General features: G+C 49.0%; 1 long non-coding RNA gene across 1 annotated transcript; it reads left to right on the top strand.

Annotated features, from left to right (window-relative positions):
* The first annotated feature begins 8,497 nt into the window (after positions 1-8,497).
* LOC138424226 (uncharacterized) lies at positions 8,498-9,590 on the top strand. The gene is made up of 2 exons (XR_011250701.2): positions 8,498-8,703; positions 9,486-9,590. It is a non-coding gene; the product is annotated as an uncharacterized lncRNA (long non-coding RNA).
* Positions 9,591-24,959: the final 15,369 nt, after the last annotated feature.

Below are 24,959 nucleotides of genomic sequence, written 5' to 3'. Positions count from 1 at the left end.
CTACCCAGCACAGAGGAACTTGTGGAGTTTTCAGAGAACTCGGGCAAACCTTCCAGAGACTTTAAGCAGGAGGGTGATAGGATCAAAACTACGCTTCTGGAAAATCACCAGGGAAAATGTTGCACACCGACAGGTAGACGTCTGGCCATCGAGTCAGGCAGGAGCCAGCAGGTGAGGGAGACCAGCAGAGGCCTCCCTAGCCAGATAAGAGGTGACCCATGTAGACAAAGAGGGCAATGGGGATGGAGGGAGCGGGGAGTGAGGTGAGGATGGGTCTGAGTGGGTCAAGAGGTAGCACCACAATGTTATGTGGCAGCCTGGATGGGAGGGGGTCTTGCGGGGAGTGGATAGATGTATACGTTTGTCTGAGTCCCTTCACCATTCACCTGAAACTATCACACCATTGATAATTGGCTATACCCCAATAAAAAATAAAAAGTTTAAAGTTTGTTGGGGGTGGGGGGAAAGCATCAGCTGTGCTCTGTGAATGGCTGGGTGCACGGAACCAGTGGCCGTCCTGGTTCTGGCTGGAACACACCACTGCCCGAGGGAACGTGAAGACCAGGGGAGGGGGAAGAGAGCTTTGGGACAGGCTAACTTTGGGGTGCTTGTGCGGGGCCTCCTGGGACAGCTCCTCCCTGAAGATGTAGGCTTGGAGCGAGGTAAGATCTGCACTGGGGATGAGCTGCCCAGGGAGAGAAAACTTAGGCGAGCCACAGCCATGCCTCTGACATCAACCGAGCGGAGCTGCAAATCGGCACAGCCTCAGCACGGCTGCACACTGCCTGCCCTGGGGTCCTCAGGGGAGAGGGGAGGGAACGCTGCTTTGAGAGAACTTGCAGGAGAAGCAAGGCGGAGATTCCGCGCAGGGCTGGCGGGCAGAGCAGTCTCGGGAGCCCTCCCCTGGGCTAACACTGGCATACTGCATACCACCCTCTCCCCATCCCCTGCTCAGAGCCACCAGCAAGTGGGAGGGAAGCCAGCCCAGAGACCATCCTCTGCCTGCCCTGCATCCCCGGGGATGCCTGCCAGGGAGCAGGGGCCTCGGGAGCTTTGCTTTCTCGCCGCTGAGGCTCTGCAGAGCTCTGGCTGTCAGCGGGAGACAGGAGGGCAGCGTTCCCCAAGGCTCGGCGCTACTTCGGGGGCAGCACGCCAGCTCCAGGAGCCTCTGCTCTGGCAGAGGGGGGGGCGGGAGTGGCGGTCATGCCTGGTGGCAGCTCACAGGTGAGCACTGGGGGTGTGGTCCATGGCTGCCGAGGGAAGAGGCAGGGCCCTGTACAACCAAGTCAAGCAGAGATGGGCTAACACTGGCATCCCATGTGTGACTCAGGCTCCTTGAGAACCTACCTGAGGCTGACCATGGGGTCCTCTGTAGTCAGGGACATTATTTTCTCACTTATCATCATTTACTCACTTATTGTAAGTCTCATGGAAATGCCACATCCAAACGGCCTGAATCACTAGCACATCGTTAGGCTCTCATACTCGTGAATCACCTGCCCTCTCAACATCAAGACGAATTCCATCACCCATCCGTCCATCCTTCCATCCATCCACCCCAGAGACCACCACTGTGTCACACCCTCAGATGCATGTAGAGAACACAGAGGTGATTCAGACACAAACCTAAGCAACCCACAGCCTGGAAGGAAGGGAGAGATGAACAAACATGGCCCCATTACCCCTACCATGACAGTCTTCCTGTTATGACTGGTGGACTTCAGAACAATGGTAGGGAACATACGTGGACGTGATCAGTTCCACTTAGGTTGGAATGGGTGGCTAGTCAGAGAGAACACAGCTTTTGAGATCGGTCTTACAAAAGCAAGGGGGAAGTTTAGCAATATGTTATTCTGTACATCTCTAAAGTTCCTGAAGTTCTAGTAGTTAATCTTTGCTACCTTGAATGAACTCGAGGAGGAAATGGCAACCCACTCCAGTACTCTTGCCTGGAAAATCTCATGGACAGAGGAGGCTGGCTGGCTGAAGTCTGTGGGGTCATAAAGATTCGGACATGACTGAGGGACGGAGCATGCACACACCTTGAACTAAAGACCAAACCAGAGGTCTCTGGGGGGTATGGGACGGATTGAAGAGCAATTGATTGTTTTTACTGTCCTGGTTAGATATTGGAATATGACTTAAATTTAAAATTTCCAAATATTTTAAAATATGAATAACTGCAAAATTTCACTGAAAAAGAGAATTAGTCTTTTCTAAGAGCCCGCCTATTATCAAAAGAAAGAACAAGGTAAAAAGCAAGAGGAGTTTTTTTGTTTGTTTGTTTGTTTGTTTAACAAATGGGCCTTTATAACTTTTAGGGAAGAGGAAGCTAAAATGTGGACATTTCTATCACTAATTTTTATTTTGTTTCATAATTGCCTGATTCTGTTAAGTGAAGTTGCTCAGTCGTGTCCGACTCTTTGTGACCCCATGGACTATAGCCTACCAGGCTCCTCCGTCCATGGGATTTTCCAGGCAAGAAGGGGCTTTTAAAACTCTCATAAGATTTAAACTATCTTTTAAAAGTAAGTGGAGGGCTTCTCTGGTGGTACAGTGAATAACAACCTACCTTACAACGCAAGGGACACTGGTTCGATCCCTGGCCCCGGAAAGGCCCACATGCTGTGGAGCAGCTAAGCCCATGTGCCACAGCTCCTGAGCCCACGCGCTGCAACTACTGACGCCCTCGGGTCAAGAGCCTGTGCTTCACAACAAGAGAAGCCACTGCAATGAGAAGCCCGCACACCGCAAGGAAGAGTAGCCTCCGCTTGCCACAAAGAGAAAGCCCAAGCACAGCAGTGAACACCCAGCACAGCCAAAAGTAAGTAAGGAAATAAATCTGAAGTTCCAATACTTGGGCCACCTGATGCCAAGAGTTGACTCACTGGGAAAGATTGAGGGCAGGAGAAGAGGGTGGCGGAGGATGAGATGGTTGGATGGCATCACCGACTCAATGGACACGAGTTTGAGCAAACTCCAGGAGATAGCAAAGGACAGGGAAGCCGGGCGTGCTGCAGTCCATGGGGTCGCAAAGCGTTGGACGTGACTGAGCAACTGAATAACAACAATGACAAGAAAATAAATCTAAAACTAAGTAGAGAGACAGGAATTCCAAGACATCGGAAGAGTGGAAGCGGTGCTTACTGCAGATGCCCCTTAGCATCACGGGAGCCCGCTACAGTTCTTTGTTTCCAGCATGCCCAGCCTTACTCTGGGGACTTGCACAGCCCCAATCCAAACACATGACCTGGGAGGGGGTATGACAGTCACGAGACTCTGACCCCTTACTGGGGGATCATATGACCCAAACAAGACCAATCAGGGTCCGTCTCAGATTTTTTTGGTTGGAGTTGGAGAAGGACCCTGTCCCAGGGGTTATGGATCAGAAAGGAGTTGAAGTTGAAGAAGGTGGTAGCCTAATTCTCAGCTGCCCAGAGAAAGTCTGTCTGCTGTAGAAAAGGATAAGCCAAGGAGATACAGGCAAAGCAGTGAGAGAAACCAAGAGCTCTGGTTTTGTTACTTGTCAGTAAAAGGATACAGAAAAATCAGCTTCGAATGGCTCAAAAGGATTAGGGAAAATAGGTCAACTAAGAGAATCCAAATGTAAGTGGTTCATTGGGAGCACTCAGTGTGGTAGACACAGAAAGATGAGACAGTTTTTTTGTTACTCATTGCTGTGCTCTGTGATATCTCCTTTTCTTGATCTTTAACCGATCTTAGCAGAGTCCATAACTTTCTGGCCACTTTCAAGGATTAAACACAGCTGGGTCCTGATAGAAACACCAGCAATGCCGTGATTTCTCCTCTGCCACTGCTGCCTAGACATGTGGCTCAAAGGCCTTGAGTGGACAGAAAAGATGGTCTTCCTTTGCCTGACTCCCTCTCCCTCATGTTTCCAACCGGTCTACACTGGGGCAGTCAGGGAGGGATGGGAAGAAGGGATCAACTTACCTGAGTCTCATATGGTGAGGCGGCCTTGGTTTCTCCTCTCTGGTTCAGAACAGTCTGCCTGGTGGCGCAAGTTCTAATGGCTCCCAATGTGCTTTGCTTAGATAAGTGACCGGTGGACCCTTCTGTCTCATCCAGTAGGCTGAAAGGAAATTGAGCTGCCAAGCCCTGTGAAGCCCTGGCTAGAGATTTGAAGGAAGATGAATGGTGCTTAAGTAACAAGAAGACCGTGAAATCAAACCATTAAAAAACAATTTCAAGACCAGTCAACTTCCCTCACCTTCTTTTCAGTGTATAAAGCCCCCTAAAGTCATCTGAGGGCTCTTTTGATCTTGCGCAAGTTGGTGTGTTGACTGTCTCACTACATTCCACCAGGGCACAGTGGTGCTCCCTGCTTTGGGGAGAGGCCGCCTCTAGAAGATGGAGAAAGGCGAGACTCCCACCTCCTTCCCCCACTTCTGCCCAGCTGAAGTCACTAAGGTTGCCTGCAGGCGCACCTCAGAGAGAGAGACTGAGAGAGACTCACTAGGGTTACCGTCCTCTTATTTTTAAAAACTTCTTTCATCCAATCTGGGCTCTCAGTCCCTCTGCACTCCCTCAAATGAGTTCAGTATTGAGATCTAAGGCTTCCTCGATGGTTTAGCAAAAAAGGATACCCTTGTAATGCAGGAGACTCAGGAGATTGAGGTTCAATCCCTGGGTCAGGAAGATCTCCTGGAGGAGAAAATGGCAATCCACTCCAATATTCTTGTCTGAAAAAATCCCACGGACAGAGGAGTCTGGAGGGCTACAGTCCAGAGGGTCGCAAAGAGTTGGACACGACTTAGTGGCTGAGCACATGAGCACGCATCAAGGTCTAGAGAAGACTGGTGTGGGGTTTTTGGCTCATGGAGCAAGATGCTCTAAATCTACTGGTGATGGTGGTGTGGGTGTCTCCTAGGAGGACATATATTTTTTCTTCTGTCTCAAAAACCCAACTTTCCATTTTTTTATTTTTTAGTTTAAAAGTAGAGACATGCATTCTCCTTTGAAACGTTAAATCAAAATACTTTGGATGAGATTAAAGTTCACTCTGACACACTGTGCTCCTTCCCACCGAAGAAGTAAAGAGTTGTTGCAGGAAAATGTATGCCCTCCCCAGTCTTTTTTTCTGCTCATTGACATGCTCAGTATGTATGTATGTCCTCATAGAAAATATAAAGACTGTATGTTCAAGTTTATCACAGGCATTCTCTTTGGCACACTATTCTACAACTTGTTTTTCCATTTGACGTGGTGTTTCAGGTTAGAGGGACTCAACTCAGAGCCATCTCTTTGGTTTCACAGCCCAGAAGGCAGGAGGGAGGCGGAAACTCAGTCCATCTCTGCTGACTTAGCACAAAGGAAGGGCTCCCTTTCTTTGATTGGTCTACCCAAAGGGGACTATCTTTTTCTAATTCATTCAAAGATGTGGTGTATCTGCTATATCTAAAATGGATAACCAACAAGGACCTACTGTATAGAGCATGCAACTCTGCTCAGTGTTATGTGGCAGCCTGGATGGGAGGGGAGTTTGGGGGAGAATGGATACCTGGATATATGACAGCTCAGTCCCTTCACTGTCCACCTGAAACTATCACAATATTATTAATCAGCTGTATCCCAATACAAAATAAAAAGGTATTAAAAAACAAAGATATGGTGTGTGATGTGGTGGCCCTGCATGGATCATCTATGCTCTATTTAATTGCTTTGTAGTATTCCCTAATGTAGATATATTGCTTTTTTTTATTTTTTATTGAAGGATAGTTGCTTTATACTCAAGCCTGAAAAATCCCATGGACAGAGGAGCCTGGTGGGCTGCAGTCCGTGGGGTTGCTGAGAGTCGGACATGACTGAGTGACTTCACTTTCACTTTTCACTTTCATGCATTGGAGAAGGAAATGGCAACCCAGTCCAGGGTTCTTGCCTGGAGAATACCAGGGATGGGGGAGCCTGGTAGGCTGCCGTCTATGGGGTCGCAGAGTCGGACACGACTGAAGCGACTTAGCAGCAGCAGCAGCAGCAGCAGTTGCTTTACAGAATTTTGCTGTTTTCTGTCAAACCTCAACATGAATCAGCCATAGGTATACATATATCCCCTCCCTTTTGAACCTCCCTCCCACCTCCCTCCCTGTCCCACCCCTCTAGATGGATACAGTTTGAGTTTCCTGAGCCGTATAGCAAATTCCCATTGGCTGTCTATTTTACATATGGTAATGTGAGTTTCCATGTTACTCTTTCCATACGTCTCACCCTCTCCTCCCCTCTCCCCATGTCCATAAGTTTATTCTCTATGTCTGTTTCTCCATTGCTCCCCTGTAAATAAATTCTTGAGCACCATTTTTCTAGATTCCATATACGTGCATTAGAATACGATATTTATCTTTCTCTTTCTGACTCACCTCACTCTGTATAATGGGTTCCAGGTTCATCCACCTCATCAGAACTGACTCAAATGTGTTCCTTTTTATAGCTGAGTAATATTGCATTGTGTATATGTACCACAGCTTCTTTATCCATTCATCTGTTGACGGACATCTAGGTTCCTTCCATGTTCTAGCTATTGTAAATAGTGCTGCAGTGAACAATGGGATACATGTGTCTTTTTCAATTTTGGTTTCCTCAAGGTATATATCTTGGAGAAGGCAATGGCACCCCACTCCAGTACTCTTGCCTGGAAAATCCCATGGATGGAGGAGCCTGGCGGGCTGCAGTCCAGGGGGTCGCGAAGAGTCAGACATGACTGGGCGACTTCACTTTCACTTTTCACTTTCATGCATTGGAGAAGGAAATGGCAACCCACTCCAGTGTTCTTGCCTGGAGAATCCCAGGGACGGGGGTGCCTGGTGGGCTGCCGTCTGTGGGGTTGCACAGAGTCGGACACGACTGAAGCGACTCAGCAGCAGCAGCAGCAGCAAGATATATATCTAGGCGTAGGATTGCTGGGTCATATGGTGGTTTTACTCCTAGTTTGATATACTGCTTTTGATGGATCTATCTCTGTGGCTGGACATTTACGTTTTTGCTAGTTTCTCATGATAGTAGGAAATACTGCCATGAAGTTTTGTACGTGTCTCTGTGCACACGTGCAGATATTTCTCTAGAAAAGTAGTGAGATTTCTGAGTCATGAGGATGCTTATTTTAAACTCTACTGCTAAGTTGCTTCAGTTGTGTCCAATTCTTTGGGACTCCAGGGACTGTAATCCACCAGGTTCTCGGGTCCATGGGATTCTCCAGGCAAGAATGCTGGAGTGGGTTGCCATTTCCTTCTCCAGGGGAATCTTCCTGACCCAGGGATCGAACCCACATCTCTTACATCTCCTGCACTGGCTGGTAGGTTCTTTACCACCAGCACCACTAGACAATGTTAAGTTATCCTCTGAGCAATATGCACTCCCATCAGCAGTGTGCACAAGTGACTGTTCCCATTATCCTCTCCAACAGGGGAGGCTGCCAGACTTGGCTCTTCCTTCCAGTTGCCATCCCCTTCTTAACGTGCACTGGTCGACCCTACTGCTCTGGGGTTGTCCCCAACTGACTGTCTTATTTTGTCCTTGATCTCTTCATCTTCTTGATCTCAACCTTGGCTCTTTAGCCACCTGAGCTCCTTGCTCCTTGGTCCTGACAAGGAGTGTCTGCTCTCATCCTGGCCTAAATTCCAGGTGCCAAGTGGGCAGGAGAATAGCCTTGCCTCGGCCTAGCTGTGCGACCACAGACCAAGCCCCAGGTTCCCCATCAGCACCATAAAGGAACTGAGTTTCAGGAACTCCGGGATCCTAGCTCTCACTTTAGCAGGTGCTTTTGCCTGCTTCAGAGCTAAGCACTCTTTGGTCCGGTTGAAAAGCTTTACTGCAAGTGCACATGGGCAGACACGAGTCATTGGAAGCGGCGATGGGTAGGTATGGACTTGATTGCTCCAATAAATTATATCACCATTCATTTCTGTGTTTTCATGGGTGGGGATGGGTGATGAAGGAAGGACCTTTCGGTCTGCCCAAGCTCTCCATCACGTAGTGAACATTTCTTGATTAAATCAGGCTTACTTTCACTACTGCAGCCACTTCCTTCTTGCTCCTTGGACCAGATCCTCATCATTTATTTCAGAAATATTTATTGAGTTCCTGTGACATCCTCTACTCCATGGCCACTTTTGGAAGGGATGAGAGCAGAAGATGCAGGGGGTGGAAAAGTGCTTTTATGAGCGGCCTGCTGCTCACTGCTTAGTTCACTGCTGTTTAATAGGGCTGTCTGAGATGATGGAAGTGTCCTCTAAAATCTGTGCTGTCCAGTATGGGCAAACAGAAGTGCTCTGGACCATGTGCTACAGAAGGCATGCTTGGGAGCCCTGTGCTAATGTTTAATGAATGCAAGGAAGCAAAGCAGTACTGGGGGCCTCACGGCGGACACTTCAGAACTCAGTCCTCTCCACCCTCTCTTTAAAGCTTCGGTCTCTTAATCTGTAAAGAACAGTATTGAAGATCAAAGGACACTGCGTGTGTAGGCCTTGGCATAGGGCCTGGCCCGCTGTAGATGGTCAACAACTGGGGTGTTTCTGACCCCTCTCCTGGGCCGTCTGGGTTCTCAGGACTACTGCAGGCTTCCACCAAGTAAAAGCTTCGCCGTGAGGAGGCGGGACTCAGGGAGCAGAGCCTCCGCTTCCGGGAGGGGCAGGCTGGAGAGGCTGCTTCCCTCTTCCAAGGCTCCAGGTCCTCCGGTTCTGAGTCACCCAGGTGAGTTGCACAACTTTATGGACGCCACCAGTCAGACAGCACTCCCACTGCGGGGACTGTTAAGGGCAGGAATTTGCGTCTCCCAATACTGCCTACCAAGACAGGTGCCGGAGCATAATAGATGCTTAATGAAGAGGGGTGGGGGGTGGGTCACCCAAAGTCATGTGGTTTGAGCAGCAGCCAGGAACTAGGAGTTTTAGACACCTTTCTGCCCTACCTCCAGCTCTGTTCCAAAACATGCAAGTTAGGGTTTGAGCCTCTGGCCTTGTCACAGGGCTCTCTGATCTCATCAAGTGCTGACTTTGCTTGGGGTCTTAGTTTCCCCATCTGGCCTCCGGTATCCTTCAATGCTAGGACCTGAACACGTACGGGCAGATTTTGCTGGGCAGGTCCTGAAGCTGGTATGGCTGCGGAGGGCACACTCTCCCCAGGCTGGGGTTTGTCCTTCCGCCCCCGCATCCCCACCCCCTCTCACCGCGGCTGGCTTCCTGCGGCTCCAACAACAGGCGGGCCGTGTTCTCCTTCCCTTCCCTTCCCTGACCTCACTGGGCAAACACTCCAGAGGCAGTCAAAGCAAACAGACCCGGCCAGGAAGTCCAGAACAAAGGAGGACTTCTTTTATCAGCTGTTTCCTTTCGTCAGATGATAAATTGTGAGAGTAATTACATTAAAAAAAAAAAAACTAGAACAGAAGGGAAATAAAATCGGTTATACACTACTTTGATAAATTTGAGCAATCGATTTATTTTTCATTCAATGAGAATTTGATTATTATGTTTCAGGTACGTGGAGCCGTGGCTGTTTCATGGTGTACAGACATGGAAGCATTCGGGCTCTGGTGGAGGAGATGAGCAATAAGAAACCAACAGGACTGTAGTATACTATGACTAAGGGTCACTGACTTTGTCTTTACCATGTCCCTACTGCCTGGAATTCGGTGGGCATGTAATTGGTGCTTAATGATGATTTGTTGAGCGACTGAGTGAGTGAATGAGGACGGATGCTTGGGAAGCTCAGAGGAGGGGTGCTTAATTCAGAATCCAAAGCTTCTTGGAAGAAATGACAGACTGGAAGACTTGAAGAAAGGGCAGGAGTTATTTAGTAAGGCAGCAGGGGTGAGTCGAGGCAGGGAAAGATGGGAGTAGACAGCGGTTGGGTTTTGCAGGCCAAGGGGCAGCATCTGGTTGAGGATGAGGGTCCTAAGTGAACTCAAGCACATAAAGTTGCCCATAACGGACCATCTTCAACTACGAAAAACTGCACCGTCATATGGTTCAACCAAACATTTAAAATGTCACTAACTCGTCAGGGACAAGATCACATGGGGCCTCATGAACTGAGTAAAGAGACTGAATTTTTCTCCTGAGGGCAGGGAGAAGCAACAAAGTTTTATCTTCTCTTTTCCCTCCTAAAATAAAGCTAAATAAACTGTCAAATATATAATTTTTAAAATTCATGTTCTAAGAGTGTAAAGAAAAAAGATAGCAGTCATCTTTGATCTTACCACCCAGATAACAGTGGCCAGTTTGAACCAACCTAGTCCCAACAGCGTGCTGACTGTTGTTCCAGACTTTCCTCTCAAGTCCTATCTACGAAGAGGAGCAGAGCACGAAGCTGCCAGTTAGTTAAGAGTTGCCAGTGTGGCCTCTGTGTCTAACTGAGGCGGCTGGAGGTTACCATGGAAAAATTCATTTTTGTTTTGTGAGCAGTCAGCATGGGAGAAAGACACAGCAGGACTTTTTCAGACTCAACGGCTGTGCCTCCTCACACACGGTTGACATGAGGTTGCTTGGGACAAGGTGGGTATGTTTGTACAAGGTCAAGGAACCCCCCCGGGAGACAGGACACTGAGATCTAACATCTTCTCTAAGAAAACTGAAACAAAACTCAGAACATTGGAAATTTGAGAAATTCACAAAAAGAAAAGGATTCCCTGTAGTCCAACCTTGCAGAATCCCATTAATGACATTTTGGGTATATTTGCTCCCAGTCCTTTTTCTCTATATACTGTGTTCACATATATAGTGATACATCAAACTGAATTAATGTTCAGCAAATATTCAATCTTTTGTATTTGCATATGCAGGCATCCATACAAGTACACCCATACCCCCATATATACCCACAGAAAAGAAGTAGGAATGTCTTGGGTCCCTTTCCCTTTTGCCATTTTATTTTAGAACTCTAGCTTGGAAGTTCATGAAGGCATTTTGTTAGCCTGAGCTAATCCTTCACAACTCTTTGATGATATGCCCTTAACCCCAAGAAGGTCTCTTGTTTCCTAAAATGGGCGGGTTGAAGCCACTGTTGGTATCTCTTCAGTCCCAGAGCCTCTGCCTTCTTGTGGCATTCTGTTTCTCACTGATTTTACCAAGGGTGGGCATAACTGGCATTTATAGAGCAGCAGGTCAAGTCCTGCAGCTTTGAAAACTGGTATGAATAAGTGGGCCACAGACACTTCTCTGCCTCTGTGGTTGGTTCCCATGGAGTGTGGGTGGAGGGCAAGGCTGTCCACACAGGGCCCAGAGCTGCCGCCCTGAGTACAGAATGCACAGCTGAGATTGATCAAGTGGATGCTTGTTCATTACACGACCCCTGTACCCTTCCTGCTTCAGACCCACCACCTGTGCCTCCCTCTTCCCTGAGCCCCCTCGCCAGGGTTCCAGCCTGACTGTCTCTCCATGATGCGGGGAAGCTTCAGACCATAGGCCCTGGCCCTCCCATCCCCAACCCTGGATGGGCTGGCCATGGAGAAGCAAAAATTATAGAGACGGCGACATCTCACTGACGCCCTCCATCTTTGCTTCTGCTTTTCTCTTGGGGAAAGTGCTAAGACCACCCCAGGGCAAGAGGCAGACACCTCAGGTCTCTGTTCCCCTTTAACGCCTTTCAGTCTTCTGACTTCTTCTCAGTGCCTTTGAAGTTTTGCAGTTTTAAACAAAAATTCTCTTTCCAAACTTTTTCTTTCTGCATATGCTCTTCCCCTCTTAACGACTTGCCCTAAGCCACCAGCATGTCCCTGGGTCTACAGGCATGGGTTTCGCATCTGCAGGTTAATGGCTCATTGCCCAGCCCTCCAGAGTCCTGGGCGGTGGGGGGTGGGGGGCGTCGGGAGGGTGGGGGTGGGTTTCCTTGCAGTCCCAGAGTTGCTGTGTATCTTGGGGCTCAGCCTCTTTCTCTGCATCATCTCATATTCACTTTATTAACCAGAAGAAGGGAGAGATTCTGTGTGGTCTGGCAATCAGAATTCCAGCCTTGTTGGAATTCTTTGTTTCTTGTTCTCTCTACTGCTTCCCCTAGCGAGCTTTCGGGCTCCTGATCGAAGGCATGTTTATTCTTCATCTAGTATAATATTAATAACCATTCAAAGTAATAATAAAACAACAACAGCAGCAGCTTGCATTTACTGAGTGCTCACTACACAGTTAGCACTGTTTCCTGAACCTTACCCATACGATCTCTTTTGACCCTAATAACCATCTCCACTCTACAGATGAGAAAAGTATGGGAAATTTAAATAGCTTTGCTGAGTGCTAGAACCAAAGTATGAACCCAGTTAGTACCCCCAGATTAAGAGCCATGAAAAATACGCTGTTTTTAGAAATACCTGCATATCCTGTCGGTTCACTTCTCAAAGCCAGCTTCCGTGGTCTGGGGAGATCAGATACTGTTTGTCCTGAGGACATGGATGATTGCATATGTCTTCTGGAAGGCTCTGCATCAAGACTCTTTGTTGTTGCTGTTCCTGTCTACACTGGTGGCAGCTGCAGGTTCTCAGGGATGTGCTTTATCAGGATTCAGATGGCCCTTCCCCAGGCCCAGGAGGCGCCTCTGGGACGCATCCCCAATGGCAGCCCCTGCACTTGTGTTCCCGATACCTCAGCCTAGCCTGCGGTAATTCCATGACGGGCTCAGGACTTGGGGGCAGAGATGAGAATCGGCGTGCATCAGCCTGGGGCTGTTTCTCAGCTTCGAAGGTGTATGGGTGAGGCAGGCAAAGCCATCAGCTCTGAGACGCCCAAGGCAACAGTGACAGTCCATGGTCCTGGAGATCATGTTGCTACTGGCATCTCTTGTTCCCAGTACTCCCCACCCCCCAAGGACTCCCTGGAGTCAGTCTCCCAGGCTGCCTATAGCCTTCTTGACCCCAAGGATACCAGGTGCTGGGATCAATCTCCCTAAATGGCTCTATCGGCTTCCCTGGTGGCTCAGCTGGTAAAGAATCCACCTGCAACGTGGGAGACCTGGGTTCAATCCCTGGGTTGGGAAGATACCCGGGAGGAGGGCGTGGCAACCCACTCGAGTATTCTTGCCTGGAGAATCCCATGGACAGAGAAGCCTGGTGGACTAAGTCCAGGGTCGCAAAGAGTCGGACACGACTGAGTGACTAAGCACATACAGCTCTATGTACAATTTCAAGGTCATTTTGACTGGTGTAAATGATGGTGGTAGAGAATATAACCCCACGGGCAGAATGACTCTGGTAAGGAGGGTTGGCCTCAATGGCAGAGGCATGGGTTATGATCACAGTGAGGCTTCACTAGAATCTACAGGGACCCAGCAACCCCATCAGAGACCTAGGCCTCCTGGAAACGAGGGATTTTCCTGGAGTAACCCTGGAGTTACCAGGGGCCGCATTTCTCTGCTGTAGGACCACTCCTCCAGCTGATGACTGGATGAGTTAGCTAAGAATGGTGTCCCTTCTTGCCTGCAGGAAGTAACACCCAGAGACCAGGAAGGAGGTTGAGGGTGAGGAAATTCCCATAAAGGCAGAGGAAGTGCTGACATGGGGCATTTGGGCCAGTGGTCCCTGAGAGGGTGTGGAGAGGTGTCAGCAGCATGGATAAACACGGGAAAACGATGCATAACACAAACCTAGAAGCAACCCTGGTTAGTGCATATGTCCTCTTCCAAGTTTCAGCACGCAAATAAGATGCTTAAATTTGCCTTAAAATAATATATCATGCACTTCTTTCCAAGTCACCAAACAAACATTATATACATAGTTTTTTAAATTATTCTATTTATTTGTGCTAGTTGTGGCCTGCAGGATCTTTTGTGCAGCGCATGGGCTCTCTAGTTGCGGCTCTCAGACTTAGTTGCTCTGCCCCATGTGGGGTCTTTTCTCCCTGATCAGGGATAGAACCTGTGTCCCTGCATTGCATGGCAGATTCCTAACCACTGTACCACCGTGTGTGTGTGTGCGCTAATTTGCTTCAGTTCAGTTCAGTCACTCAGTCATGTCCGACTCTTTGCGACTCCATGAATCACAGCATGCCAGGCCTCCCCGTTCATCACCAACTCCCAGAGTTTACCCAAACTCATGTCCATCAAGTCGGTGATGCCATCCAGCCATCTCATCCTCTGTCATCCCCTTCTCCTCCTGCCCCCAATCCCTCCCAGCATCAGGGTCTTTTCCATTGAGTCAACTCTTTGCATGAGGTGGCCAAAGTACTGGAGTTTCAGCCTCAGCATCAGTCCTTCCAATGAACACCCAGGACTGATCTCCCTTAGAATGGACTGGTTAGATCTCCTTGCAGTCCAAGGGACTCTCAAGAGTCTTCTCCAACACCAGAGTTCAAAAGCATCAATTCTTCGGTGCTCAGCTTTCTTCATGGTCCAACTCTCACATCCATACATGACCACTGGAAAAACCATAGCTTTGACTAGACGGACCTTTGTTGGCAAAGTAATGTCTCTGCTTTTGAATATGCTGTCTAGGTTGGTCATAACTTTCCTTCCAAGGAGTAAGCGTCTTTTAATTTCATGGCTGCAATCACCATCTGCAGTGATTTTGGAGCCCAAAAACTTTGCTTCAGTTGTGTCCAACTCTTTGCATCCCTATGGACTACAGCCCACCAGGCTCCTCAGTCCATGGGATCCTCCAGGAAGGAATGTTGGGATGGATTGCCATGCCCTCCTCTAGGGGATCTTCCCAACCCAGATCCCACGTCTCTCAGGTCTCCTGCATTGGCAGGCAGGTTCTTTATCACTGGTGCCACTTGGGAATTTCAGACCACCAAGGAAGTCCCTCAAACACTGTATTTTTAAGGTGCAGAGGCCTAAGGCCTCACCAAGGGGTGCTGGAGCCAATGTACTCAGAGCCATAGACAGCAGCTTATAGGCTAAGTGAGGAGGCGTTCAAATGGCCAGGTCACTTGGAAGAAGTGCCCTACCTCATTTATGTTTGTTAAAAATCAGGTTGGCAAAGATGAAAACAACTTGTAAAATTGAGTGTTGGTGAGCACATGAAGAAAATAGCATTGCCGGGGGAGCGTAAATTAACACCCGTCCATAATCCATTACCAGAAACCCTTGGGGACAGGAATGTGTTGGAATTTAGAATTTTCCAGATCTTTGAAAGGCAACACGATGTATAAATTGTACTTCATATACCACTCCCTGTAGGAATCAGGGCAATACACACATTTATGTGCCTGCATGAAATGTATAAATACTCATACTTCGTGGGATAAATGGAAGGCTTTAAATAGCCTTGTGTCCATGCCGGTCAGGGTCTGCCACCAAATGAGTTTAGTTGTTAAACTTATTAAAGCATTTTCAGTTTTCAGAGTTTTGTGAATAAGGGATTATAGACCTTGTGACCTTTCTGGAGGGTGATTTTGCCATAAGCGTTAAGAACCTTAAAATACACCTACCCTTTAACCCAATAATTTTACTTCTAGGAATTAGTTCTAGGGACATAACTGTGATTATGCGCAACGATCTAGTATTACGGATGCTCATTACTGCATTGTTTTTGTTTGAAAGAGAAAGAAAGAATAAATTAGAAGCAACCTAAATGCCTACTAATAAGAAATTGTTTAAAGAGGCAGTGGACTAGAAGGCGGTCCTTAAAAACACAATGTTTGCTTATTGACTTGGAAAGTAATGCATATTATTTTAAGGCAAATTTAAGCTATGAAGACAATCTTATTTGTGTAGTGAAACCTGGAAGAGGGCATGTATACTAAATAGGGTTATTTCTAGGTTTGTATTATACACAGTTTTTCTTTATTTATGTGGGTTTTCTCATTTTCTTTGAGTTAGAAAAGTAAGACTTCCAAAGAATTCAGATGTATATAAGTTAAAACAAAGGTCTCCGCTTCTCTCACCCTTCCCTAACTCCTCCTTGGGGGTAATACATATCCATTGAGTGGGTTTCTTTCCAGACTCTTTTTCTCTGTAAATGCATGAAACTTTGTAATTTTTCCATACATGGAGTTTTAAGCAGCTTTTTGGTGCCGTGTATATTGTCCTATGTCTGACCTAGCACTAAGCCGTTCTCCATGCTACAAAGGTGAACATTTGTTTTCTCAACCCTTTCCACATTGCTGGACATTTAAGTAGCTTCTGTTTCCTTACTATCTCAAACAATGCTGCAGAGAACATTCTTGGGCATGGACCTTTGTGGACCCGTGTGTCACTTATGTGCAAGAGTTCTTATTTTTCATCTTCTTACCATGAACATGTGTTCCTTAGATTATTAAAAATCTTATTAAACACATTAAAAGATTCCATTAGATTGTTTCAAATCGCCTGAAGCCACTCAGTTGGCCTACTTTTTTCTCAGGATAAATGAGCTATTCAATAGCACCGCCTTGTAAATAAATAACCACATATTTTTGAGCCACATATATTTTTACAGATTCATCCTCCCCAAGGAGGTCCAGGGCCACAGACGGGAATCTTGGTTGCAGTTGCCAAATCCTCGGGCGGGGGGTGGCGTCGAATGTCCTTGGATGGCTGTCAACTTTTCACCATCAGGTGACCCGGGGGCCTTTCCTTGGCAGTTGCTGGTTGCTGATCACTCCTGGGAAGGCATCATTGCTGATTCCAGAGGTTAATGGTCTCCCAGGGCATGGCCTGGCTCCTCTGGAGTGAGGCCTGAAGGGTTTTCTGGGGGGTACACAGGGTTCCTGGATCCAGAGAGGGGCTCCTAGGGTTGTGAGCCAGGCGGAATGGGTCGTCGTCCTGGGCCCAAGCTCTGAGTTTCCAAGCCCCCTAGCCTTTCTCTTCCTTGTGTGTGCAAAATAGATTTGCACACACATTTCCTTAGCTTTCAGATGGCCATTCCTCTTCTGTGCAGCAATGCACCCGTGATGGGGAGTGGACACTGAGTGTGGGGATGACCTTCCCTTGGCTCTTCCTGAAGCTGTTCTTAAAAAGGGGGTGCGTTGGACAGTTGGTGGGCCCTAGGGTCAGGAACACAGATGCTCTTTATGCCAGGTGGCGCTAGTGGTAAAGATCATGTCTTGCAATGCAGAAAACTTAAAAGATGCAGGTTCGATCTCTAGGTTGGGAAGATCTCCTGGAGAAGGGAATAACAACCCACTCCAGTATTCTTGCCTGGAGAATCCCACGGACAGAGGAACCTGGCAGTCCGTGGGGTCGCAAAGAGTGGGACACGACTGAAGTAATCGAACACCATCCCCACCACACAAGCAGTTCAGCTGGCCCACCAGACCAGGGGCTGGACAGTCCCATCCCTTGCAGGTAGAGGATGGGGGAAAGTCTTTTCTGGAATTCAGACTGGACTCAAGTGCGAGGCAAAAGCCGATCTCATCATTCCTTTCTCTGGCTGCTCAGTTGCCCATCCCTTCCTATAATGCTGCCAGAACCCTCCTGTGTAATTACTAGGTGCATAATTAATACATGAGAGGCGTCTTCCTAACATATCTGAGCCAGTGCGCTGTCTTAAAATGGGATGGGAGGCAATACTTACAGGCTTCTACATGTCAACCGAAAATGTCCAGTCAGACAATCGCATCATCAGCCCTGGCCATGCACATTTATATGCTTCTTGGACGCACTGGCCCCATGGAGGGAAGCCAAGAGGTGAGGAAGGGTTCTGAGCTAAGGACTGGAGAGGGTGGGCTTAGAGAGGCGGGAAAACCGTGAGCTGGGCTTCCGGTAAGAGCATCTTCAGAAGGCAGAGGTCGAGTGGGTGGGGAGGCAGACTGGGGACGTCACAAAGCAGCCAACGTTTGTGACGCACCTACTGCGTGCCAAGCATTGAGATGCTGTCCCATTTCACACCTGAGATAAATGTCAAGATCTCCCCTCTTACAGGTCGCAACGGGGAGTCCTGCAGTGGTGATGTGAGCTGCTGAAGGCCACGGTGAGGGACTCAGTTTCTTCTGACGCCCAAGGCTTAAAGGAAAATCACTCTTGCTGCCATCTTTCTTCAGTCTTTTTTTCCCATCAGGCCATCCAGCACACCGTTGCTAGGATGAGCGTTCCAGATTCTTGGTTCAGCTGATTCCCTCCATAGCCTGGCTGGTCCCTACCTCTGCAACCTCATTACCTGTGGCTGGAAACATGTGCCAGTGAAGATACTGGCTGAGGTGCTCTCTGAAGTCTCTTCCAGGCCTATGGGTGAGGATTTTATGGTTGCAACACATTTATAAAATTCATAAATATTTTATTAATTTATTCTACAGGTTTCTGACTGCCAGTCGGCACAAGCAGTACTCTTGCCCTCAACCGTGACTTCCCACCACTTGGCTGACCAAGCAGGGCCTTCGTGCTCCTTTCCCCCCTCATCAGCCTTAATCAGTCAATCACTAATCATTAACAAAGCCTAAATAGACTCTAACCCACCCCTATCTTTCCATTTCCCTTACCTCAAGACCTTTCCACCTGCTCGTCTTTCAGCCTTGAATCCTCTCTCTTCCCCTCTTGGTTGGTGGATTCCCACTCATCTTTCAGGATCTCAATTTGGAAGCCCCTCTTTCAAGATGCCTTGGAGCCATTTTCATCCCCAGGTTGGGGTTGGGAGCCCCTCTGATGTCTTCCTATGGCCGGATGACCTGGCCTCCCATGGCGTGCTGCTGCTGCTGCTGCTGCTGCTAAGTCGCTTCAGTCATGTCCGACTCTGTGCGACCCCATAGACGGCAGCCCACCAGGATTCCCTGTCCCTGGGATTCTCCAGGCAAGAACACTGGAATGGGTTGCCATTTCTTTCTCCAGTGCAGGAAAGTGAAAAGTGAAAGTGAAGTTGCTCAGTCATGTCCGACTCTCTGCAACCCCATGGACTGCAGCCCACCAGGCTCCTCCGTCCATAGGATTTTCCAGGCAAGAGCACTGGAGCGGGGTGCCATTGCCCGTGGTGTGCACCAGTGAACATATGTGAAGGTGACTTTAAAGTGCCATTCAAGCGTTTTCTTCTTCTCATCCTTTTTTCTTTCTTCTTGTTCCTTCTTATTTCCACCCTTCTTCCTCTTCCTTGTTTAGCAGAGGTGCTTCGTCTGAGGGCTGGTGGAAAGGTGGGTGGCACTCCCCATGTTTGGGTAAATGTGTATGTTTCTGGGGATGAAGTCCAGAGCTTTCCTCAGCACCTCAGGTGTCCTTGACCTAAAAAAGGTTAAGCATTACCATACATTTTCTTGACACAAATGGGGAGCGAGATGAAGCAGGGTTATTCTTTAGCTCATTACCATTCTCTCTGTCCTGCTTTGTGTTTCTAGAATGTGGACACGGACTTCACATGGCAAGCCAAACTTTCAAATCTGGATTGAAGCAATACTGAAAACACTAAAGTTCAACCTCAAAGCAACTTCTTGCTTCAGTGCTGTTTATCCCCAGGAAGACAGTTCCAAGAAACAGTGCTTCCTTTAAAGGCCAGGGAGGGACTTCCCTGGTGGGCCAGTGGCTAAGATGCCTCACTCCCAATGCAGGGGGCAGGGTTCGATCCCGGGCCAGGGAACTAGATCCTGCATGCTGCGGCTCAGATCCCAATTGTTGCTGGTGCTTAGTTGTGTTCAGTCAGTAAGTTGTGTCTCTTTGCGACCCAAGGGACTGTAGCCCACCAGGCTCCTCTGTCCATGGGATTTCCCAGGCAAGAATACTGGAGTGGGTTCCCATTTCCTTCTCCAGGGGATCTTCCTGACTCAGGGATCGAACCCGAATCTCCTGAATTGGCAGGATTCTTTACCACTGAGCCACCAGGGAAGCCCCAAGGCCCCCCACACTGCCGTGAAGCTCAAAGACCTGGTGTGCCACAGCTAAGACCTGGAGCAGCCAAATAAATAAACAGTAAATAAAAGAAATATTTTTTAAAAATAAATAAATGCTGGGTAGAGTGAGACCTGAAAGGCCAGGTTCCCTGTGTGGCTTGATTTTCCAAGGGCTCAGTTGAGGCAAGCAGGTGATGAGCAGGACTGGCCCCAAGAAGGACCAGAGGCACGGCCCCCAGTTCCCCCAGGGAGAGCTGCCTTCCTGCCTCATGGGCCCAGCATTGCCAACTGCTTCCTCCCAACGAGACCTGAGGCTATTGTGAGAAGCGATCACTATCACTCAGTTTAATGCCCGTTTAATATATATTTCAAGATAAAGACTGAGGATTCATGGGTTCGGCCTGTGAAGGTGCAGCATAAATGTGTGAAAATAAAATATCTCCTGACCTCGCCATCAGAGACATAGATTATATTTATTTTCTTAGGAGTGTCTGGTGAAGTTTCCTTCTTTCTTCCTTTCCCTTTTTTCTTTTTTTCTTGGTGGTGGTGGTGGTTGTCGTAGCTCAGCAGGGCATTAAATTTAGGGAGCAGTCTGATCTGTCATAGCCAGAGCCGGCAGGAGCGGGGAAGATATGACCTGGAGATACAGGCCTCTGTGTTTCGTAATAAATCCCTTGATCTGCAGCTGGAGCCCTGTGGGAAGGCTCAGGCATTAGCCTGCCCTGAACAGAAGCATGGAGTCATAGAAACAGCGTCATCGTAACACCCGCAGGGCGCTCACAGAGGCTCTCTTAGTGGAGGGTCCCCCAAAGCGGATCGAGCTAGGAGAGGCTTGGGGAAGTGGGACAGGGGAGGGAAGGAAGCTCATCTAGGGTGAGTTCACTTGAGCAGGTTGCCTCTGTGAGCAAGGGGGATGCCACCCACTTGAGGAGGAAGTTGGGGGCATTTATTCATGGACTCCTGTCCCCACTGGTGAAGGCGCACTCTTCAGGGTGTTTTTTGGCTTCTGGGACACAACACCCTGCTCCCTCCAATGGCTTTCAGTCTACTTTTTGGGGATCCTCTTACTGTTCCTGTTCAGTCCCTCAGTCATGTCCTGCTCTTTATGACCCCATGGACTGCAGCATGCCAGGCTTCCCGGTCCATCACCAACTCCCAGAGTTTGCACAAACTGAGTCAGTGATGCCATCCAACCACCTCTTCCTCTGCCACCCCCTTCTCCTTTTGCCTTGAATCTTTCCCAGCATCAAGGTCTTTTCTGATGAGTCAGCTCTTTGCATCAGGTGGCCGAAGTTTTGGAGCTTCAGCTTTAGCATCAGTCCTTCCAATGTATATTCAGGACCGATTTCCCTTAGGAATGACTGGTTTCATCTTCTTGCAGTCCAAGGGACTCTCAAAAGTCTTCTCCAACACCACAATTCAAAAGCATCAATTTCAGTGCTCAGCCTTTTTTATGGTCCAACTCTCACATCCATACTTTATGGTCCATTTCTCCGATCCTCTTACTCTGCCCATCATTAAATGTAGAAGTACCCGAGAACTTGGTCGCATCCCTGTTTCCTTGGTTGTCTACACAATCATCTTACACTATTTATCTCATCTGCTCCCTTGGCTTTGGTTCACCTATGTTCTCCTGACTCTGTCATTGCCAGCTTGCACAGACTCCGAGTTGTGCCCCTAAACATCACCTGCATCCCTAGATATTTGCCAAACACCACCCTCGGCTCTGGAGCCTGAGGAAGGGGGAGCGATCGCAACAGAGGATGAGCTCAGGGAAGGGTCTGCTTAAAATAGAGAAGACTGACAGTAAAGGAACCAGTGGCTCATCCTTTTCAGTTACTTCTTTGTAAACAGCGATGAGCACCTTGCCTTTTTTTTTGGCAGTCTAATCACTACGAACTCCCCTCTGGTGGGTACTTTTTTTAGAGCATAATAGAAGGTGTGATATCTTGTGAGAGGCGCCAGAATCACTCAGAGCACGGCAGCTCTGGGACTGAAGGAGGAGGTGACAAGTTCCTGGGAATATTAAAGATTAACACCAAATACTTTGTTACTATTTAACTCTCTGACGATTCTTGTTGCTGGCGCGGAAAGAGAACATTTCTTTCCCTCCCTTTTGTTTATGCCTTCCCTTCTCTGTTCTGGGGATCCAGAAGCTGTGGATGTCAGATGCCAACTCCTTAAGGGCTGAAATGGTTTTATATAATACCAGAGAGGGGGAGCCTACAAAATGAAGAAAGAATCTAATTCAGCGCTTGGCCTGCGATGGAACTGGAAGGGAGGGTGGGGGGAAGAGCGGTCTTAAAAATAGCTCATTCGGAGAGAAGAATGCGGCTTGTCTCCCAGCGGCAGGCAGGCGCAACCCTTGGGTGAATTATAGGAACCTACTGTAAGCCTGTGCAATCGCTTTTGAAATGTTGATCATGGCTAAAAGGAGATGCGTGAAGGGAAGGCTGCCGGTGTCTGAGTGCCTGACGCGGGGAGCAACCTTTGGCAATGGATGGGTCTCTCAGGCCCAGGTCCACTGCCTCCACAGGCAGCATGCCACTTGGATATGTACGCCTGGTGCCCTGAGGCCAGTTCTTTATGCAGCTCCCCGCATGGAAACTCCAAGCCTTCCCGCAGGGGTACCCAGGTCTCCTAAGGAGATGAGGGAGAGGTGAAGAGAGAGAAGGAAGAGAGAGAGTGGAGACAGGAGGTGATGGTGAGCATCTCAGACACACACAGAATCAATGGACAGACAGGGAGAAGCAGAGGGAGAAGCAGAGAGAAACCAGACAGACACAGAGACAGAGGGAAGAAGGACGATCGGCAGTGGCTTCGCTGCCCAGTGATGAGAAGGTATGTGATGCAGCACTGTCCCCTCCACGCCCCGCCCCGAGTCTGCAAGGATGCTGTCTTCCTTCCCATGCTCCGGTGCCTCCCTGAGCTTGCAAGAGAAGCCACAGCTGATTGTGCCTCATGGTCATCTCCGCTTCTAGTGGCCCACTCCCACGAAGAGACTGCAGCCCCTAGGATTACTGCAGGCGTTCACTGCAGACCTCCCACTCTGCGGGTGGTCCTCCAAGGTCTTAGCTTCTGTGCCCAGTGCATTGAGGCATCTCTGGGTCAGTCCCCTTTGTTTTCCCTTCGATTGACGACGACCCCAAGGGCCTCATCTATACCTCCCTCTGGCTTCCCCAAACTGGGAAGTGACTCCTGATTCCTTCTTCCCTGGCCCAAGAAGGCATGTATGCAAACAGGCCAGGTGACCCAGCGCCCCTCCGATAGCATCGTGCCCATCTAAACCCATAAGGAAGGGGAGGGGGAGAGGCTAAGCGCCCTGGGCTGCATTCTGGGTGTCTGGCATGGCACCACCATGGCGGCCCCCTGCCCACACTCCCTCAGCGCTCATCAGTCAACAGCTGCACGTTCTGATCCCAGGCATGCCTGGCTCTGCCTGAGGACTTTGACCCCAAGTGCATTTGGCTTCGGGAGCAGAACCGAGCCAACGACTGTGGATAAATCCTGCACCCACCTCATCTCCTGGATGGCACAACTCTGAGGCCTGTCAACAGTTTCCCAGAGCACCCCAAGTGCCCACGTCAGTGCCCTGCCTGTCAGCACCCCCGTGTTGTTTTACCTATCCTGTCCCACTTCTCCTACTGCTCGCCTATAGCTTTCTAGGGGTGGCCTTCCAGTGACCGAGGTGGTCTCCGATTCCAATCCTTAGGGGAATACCCACCCCCAAGAAAGGGTCTGTACAGTTACAGCTGTTTTCTCCCAGGGCTGGGAACAGGCTGGACTCCGTCACTGCCATGGAAGGCGTCACACCTCATTCTCGTCTGGGTTGCCCAGAGACCGCCCAGGGACCTTACTGGAGTCAAAGTGTGTGCCGAGCAGGAGCTGCCGTAATCGATAAATAGCAGCCCCCATCCTTCTCATTTGGGTCATCACGGGACCCTGAACTGAGTTCCCTGCACTGGGCAGAGGGCTCCCGCAAGTTATCTATTTTTATCAACAGATGAATGGATAAAAGACATGCGGTACATATATACAATGGGATATTATTCAGAGAGAAAAAAGAACAAAATTGGATCATTTGTGGAGACGTGGATGGACCTAGCATCTGTCATGCGGAGTGAAGTGAGCCAGAAATAGAAAAACAAATACCGAGTATTAACGCATGTATGTGGAATCCGGGAAAACGGTACTGATGAACCCATCTGCAGGGCAGGAATAGAGACTCAGAGGTACAGCATGGACTTGTGGACACAGCAAGGGAAGGAGAAGGGGTGATGAACTGGGAGATTAGAACTGACATGTACACATTATTTTCTTTCTTTTTTTTCTTGCTAAAAGAGCAAATAAATATAAGCTTTGGAGTCAGAGCAAAGAAAAAAATAATAATCCAGTAGAGAAACAAGAAAATCATGGGAAAAGAGTAATCACAGTCATTTCTGTAGTCTGACAGACATACCGTGAGAACTAACAACCCAAATTAAGACAAACGCCCTTGAAGCAAACCCTGAACTTGGAGTGAGCAGACCTGGCCTATCTCGGTTCTTCTCAAACTCTGGATGCCAGTGGTCATGTGCGAGGCGGGCTCAGGCAGTAGAAATGTGAGGAGTGGCGGCTGCCACCTCCACATTTAAGGAGGCAGATTCTAGAAAGACCCATCCTCCTAAGAGACGTGGCGTGTCTGGGCAGAGCCTGGTTGCTGAGGGAGACGGGCTGGAGTCGAGTCTCTGCTCCACCATGCCCTGGCTGTGCTACTCTGTACCAAAGATGTAACCTCTCTGAGCCTCAGTTTCCCCACCTGTAAAATGGGGGCCATAGCAGCTTGGGAAATTGTCATGAAGTTAAAAATAACTTCATGCAAAGTTCAGCAGCTGATATCAAGTATAGCCCACCCCACCCCCACTTTCGTCTTCTTTGTCCTCCCCCTGATGGAGGGCAGGTTGAAGGTAAAAGGAAGTGTGTCCAGACACACAGCCAGGGCTCGGGACCGCCGGACAGCATGGCTCCCACACACAACCTGTCTGCATCTGTGGGCGTGGGAAAGAGACGTAAACGCAGACGGGCATCAAACACCAGTCAGACATGCCATTCCGCGCCACCGACACATTTCAAAAGTGCACATCACAAGGCTCTTGTGGACGTCCTGGCGGGCGGCCAGGGTCAGACCACAAAAGGAAGCTGGTTCCCCGCCGGGAGCAGCCGGGTGGCCGGGCGTGGCCAGGGCCCCACGTCACCGCAGAGTGCGGGGCTCAGCTGGGCTTTCCTGCCCTCCCTTCCGCCCTTTCTCCCATGGGCCCT

Source organism: Ovis canadensis, chromosome 19, assembly GCF_042477335.2.
Source record: "Ovis canadensis isolate MfBH-ARS-UI-01 breed Bighorn chromosome 19, ARS-UI_OviCan_v2, whole genome shotgun sequence".
In the NCBI taxonomy this organism is placed as follows: domain Eukaryota; kingdom Metazoa; phylum Chordata; class Mammalia; order Artiodactyla; family Bovidae; genus Ovis; species Ovis canadensis.
This window is presented reverse-complemented; position numbering and strand designations above follow the sequence as displayed.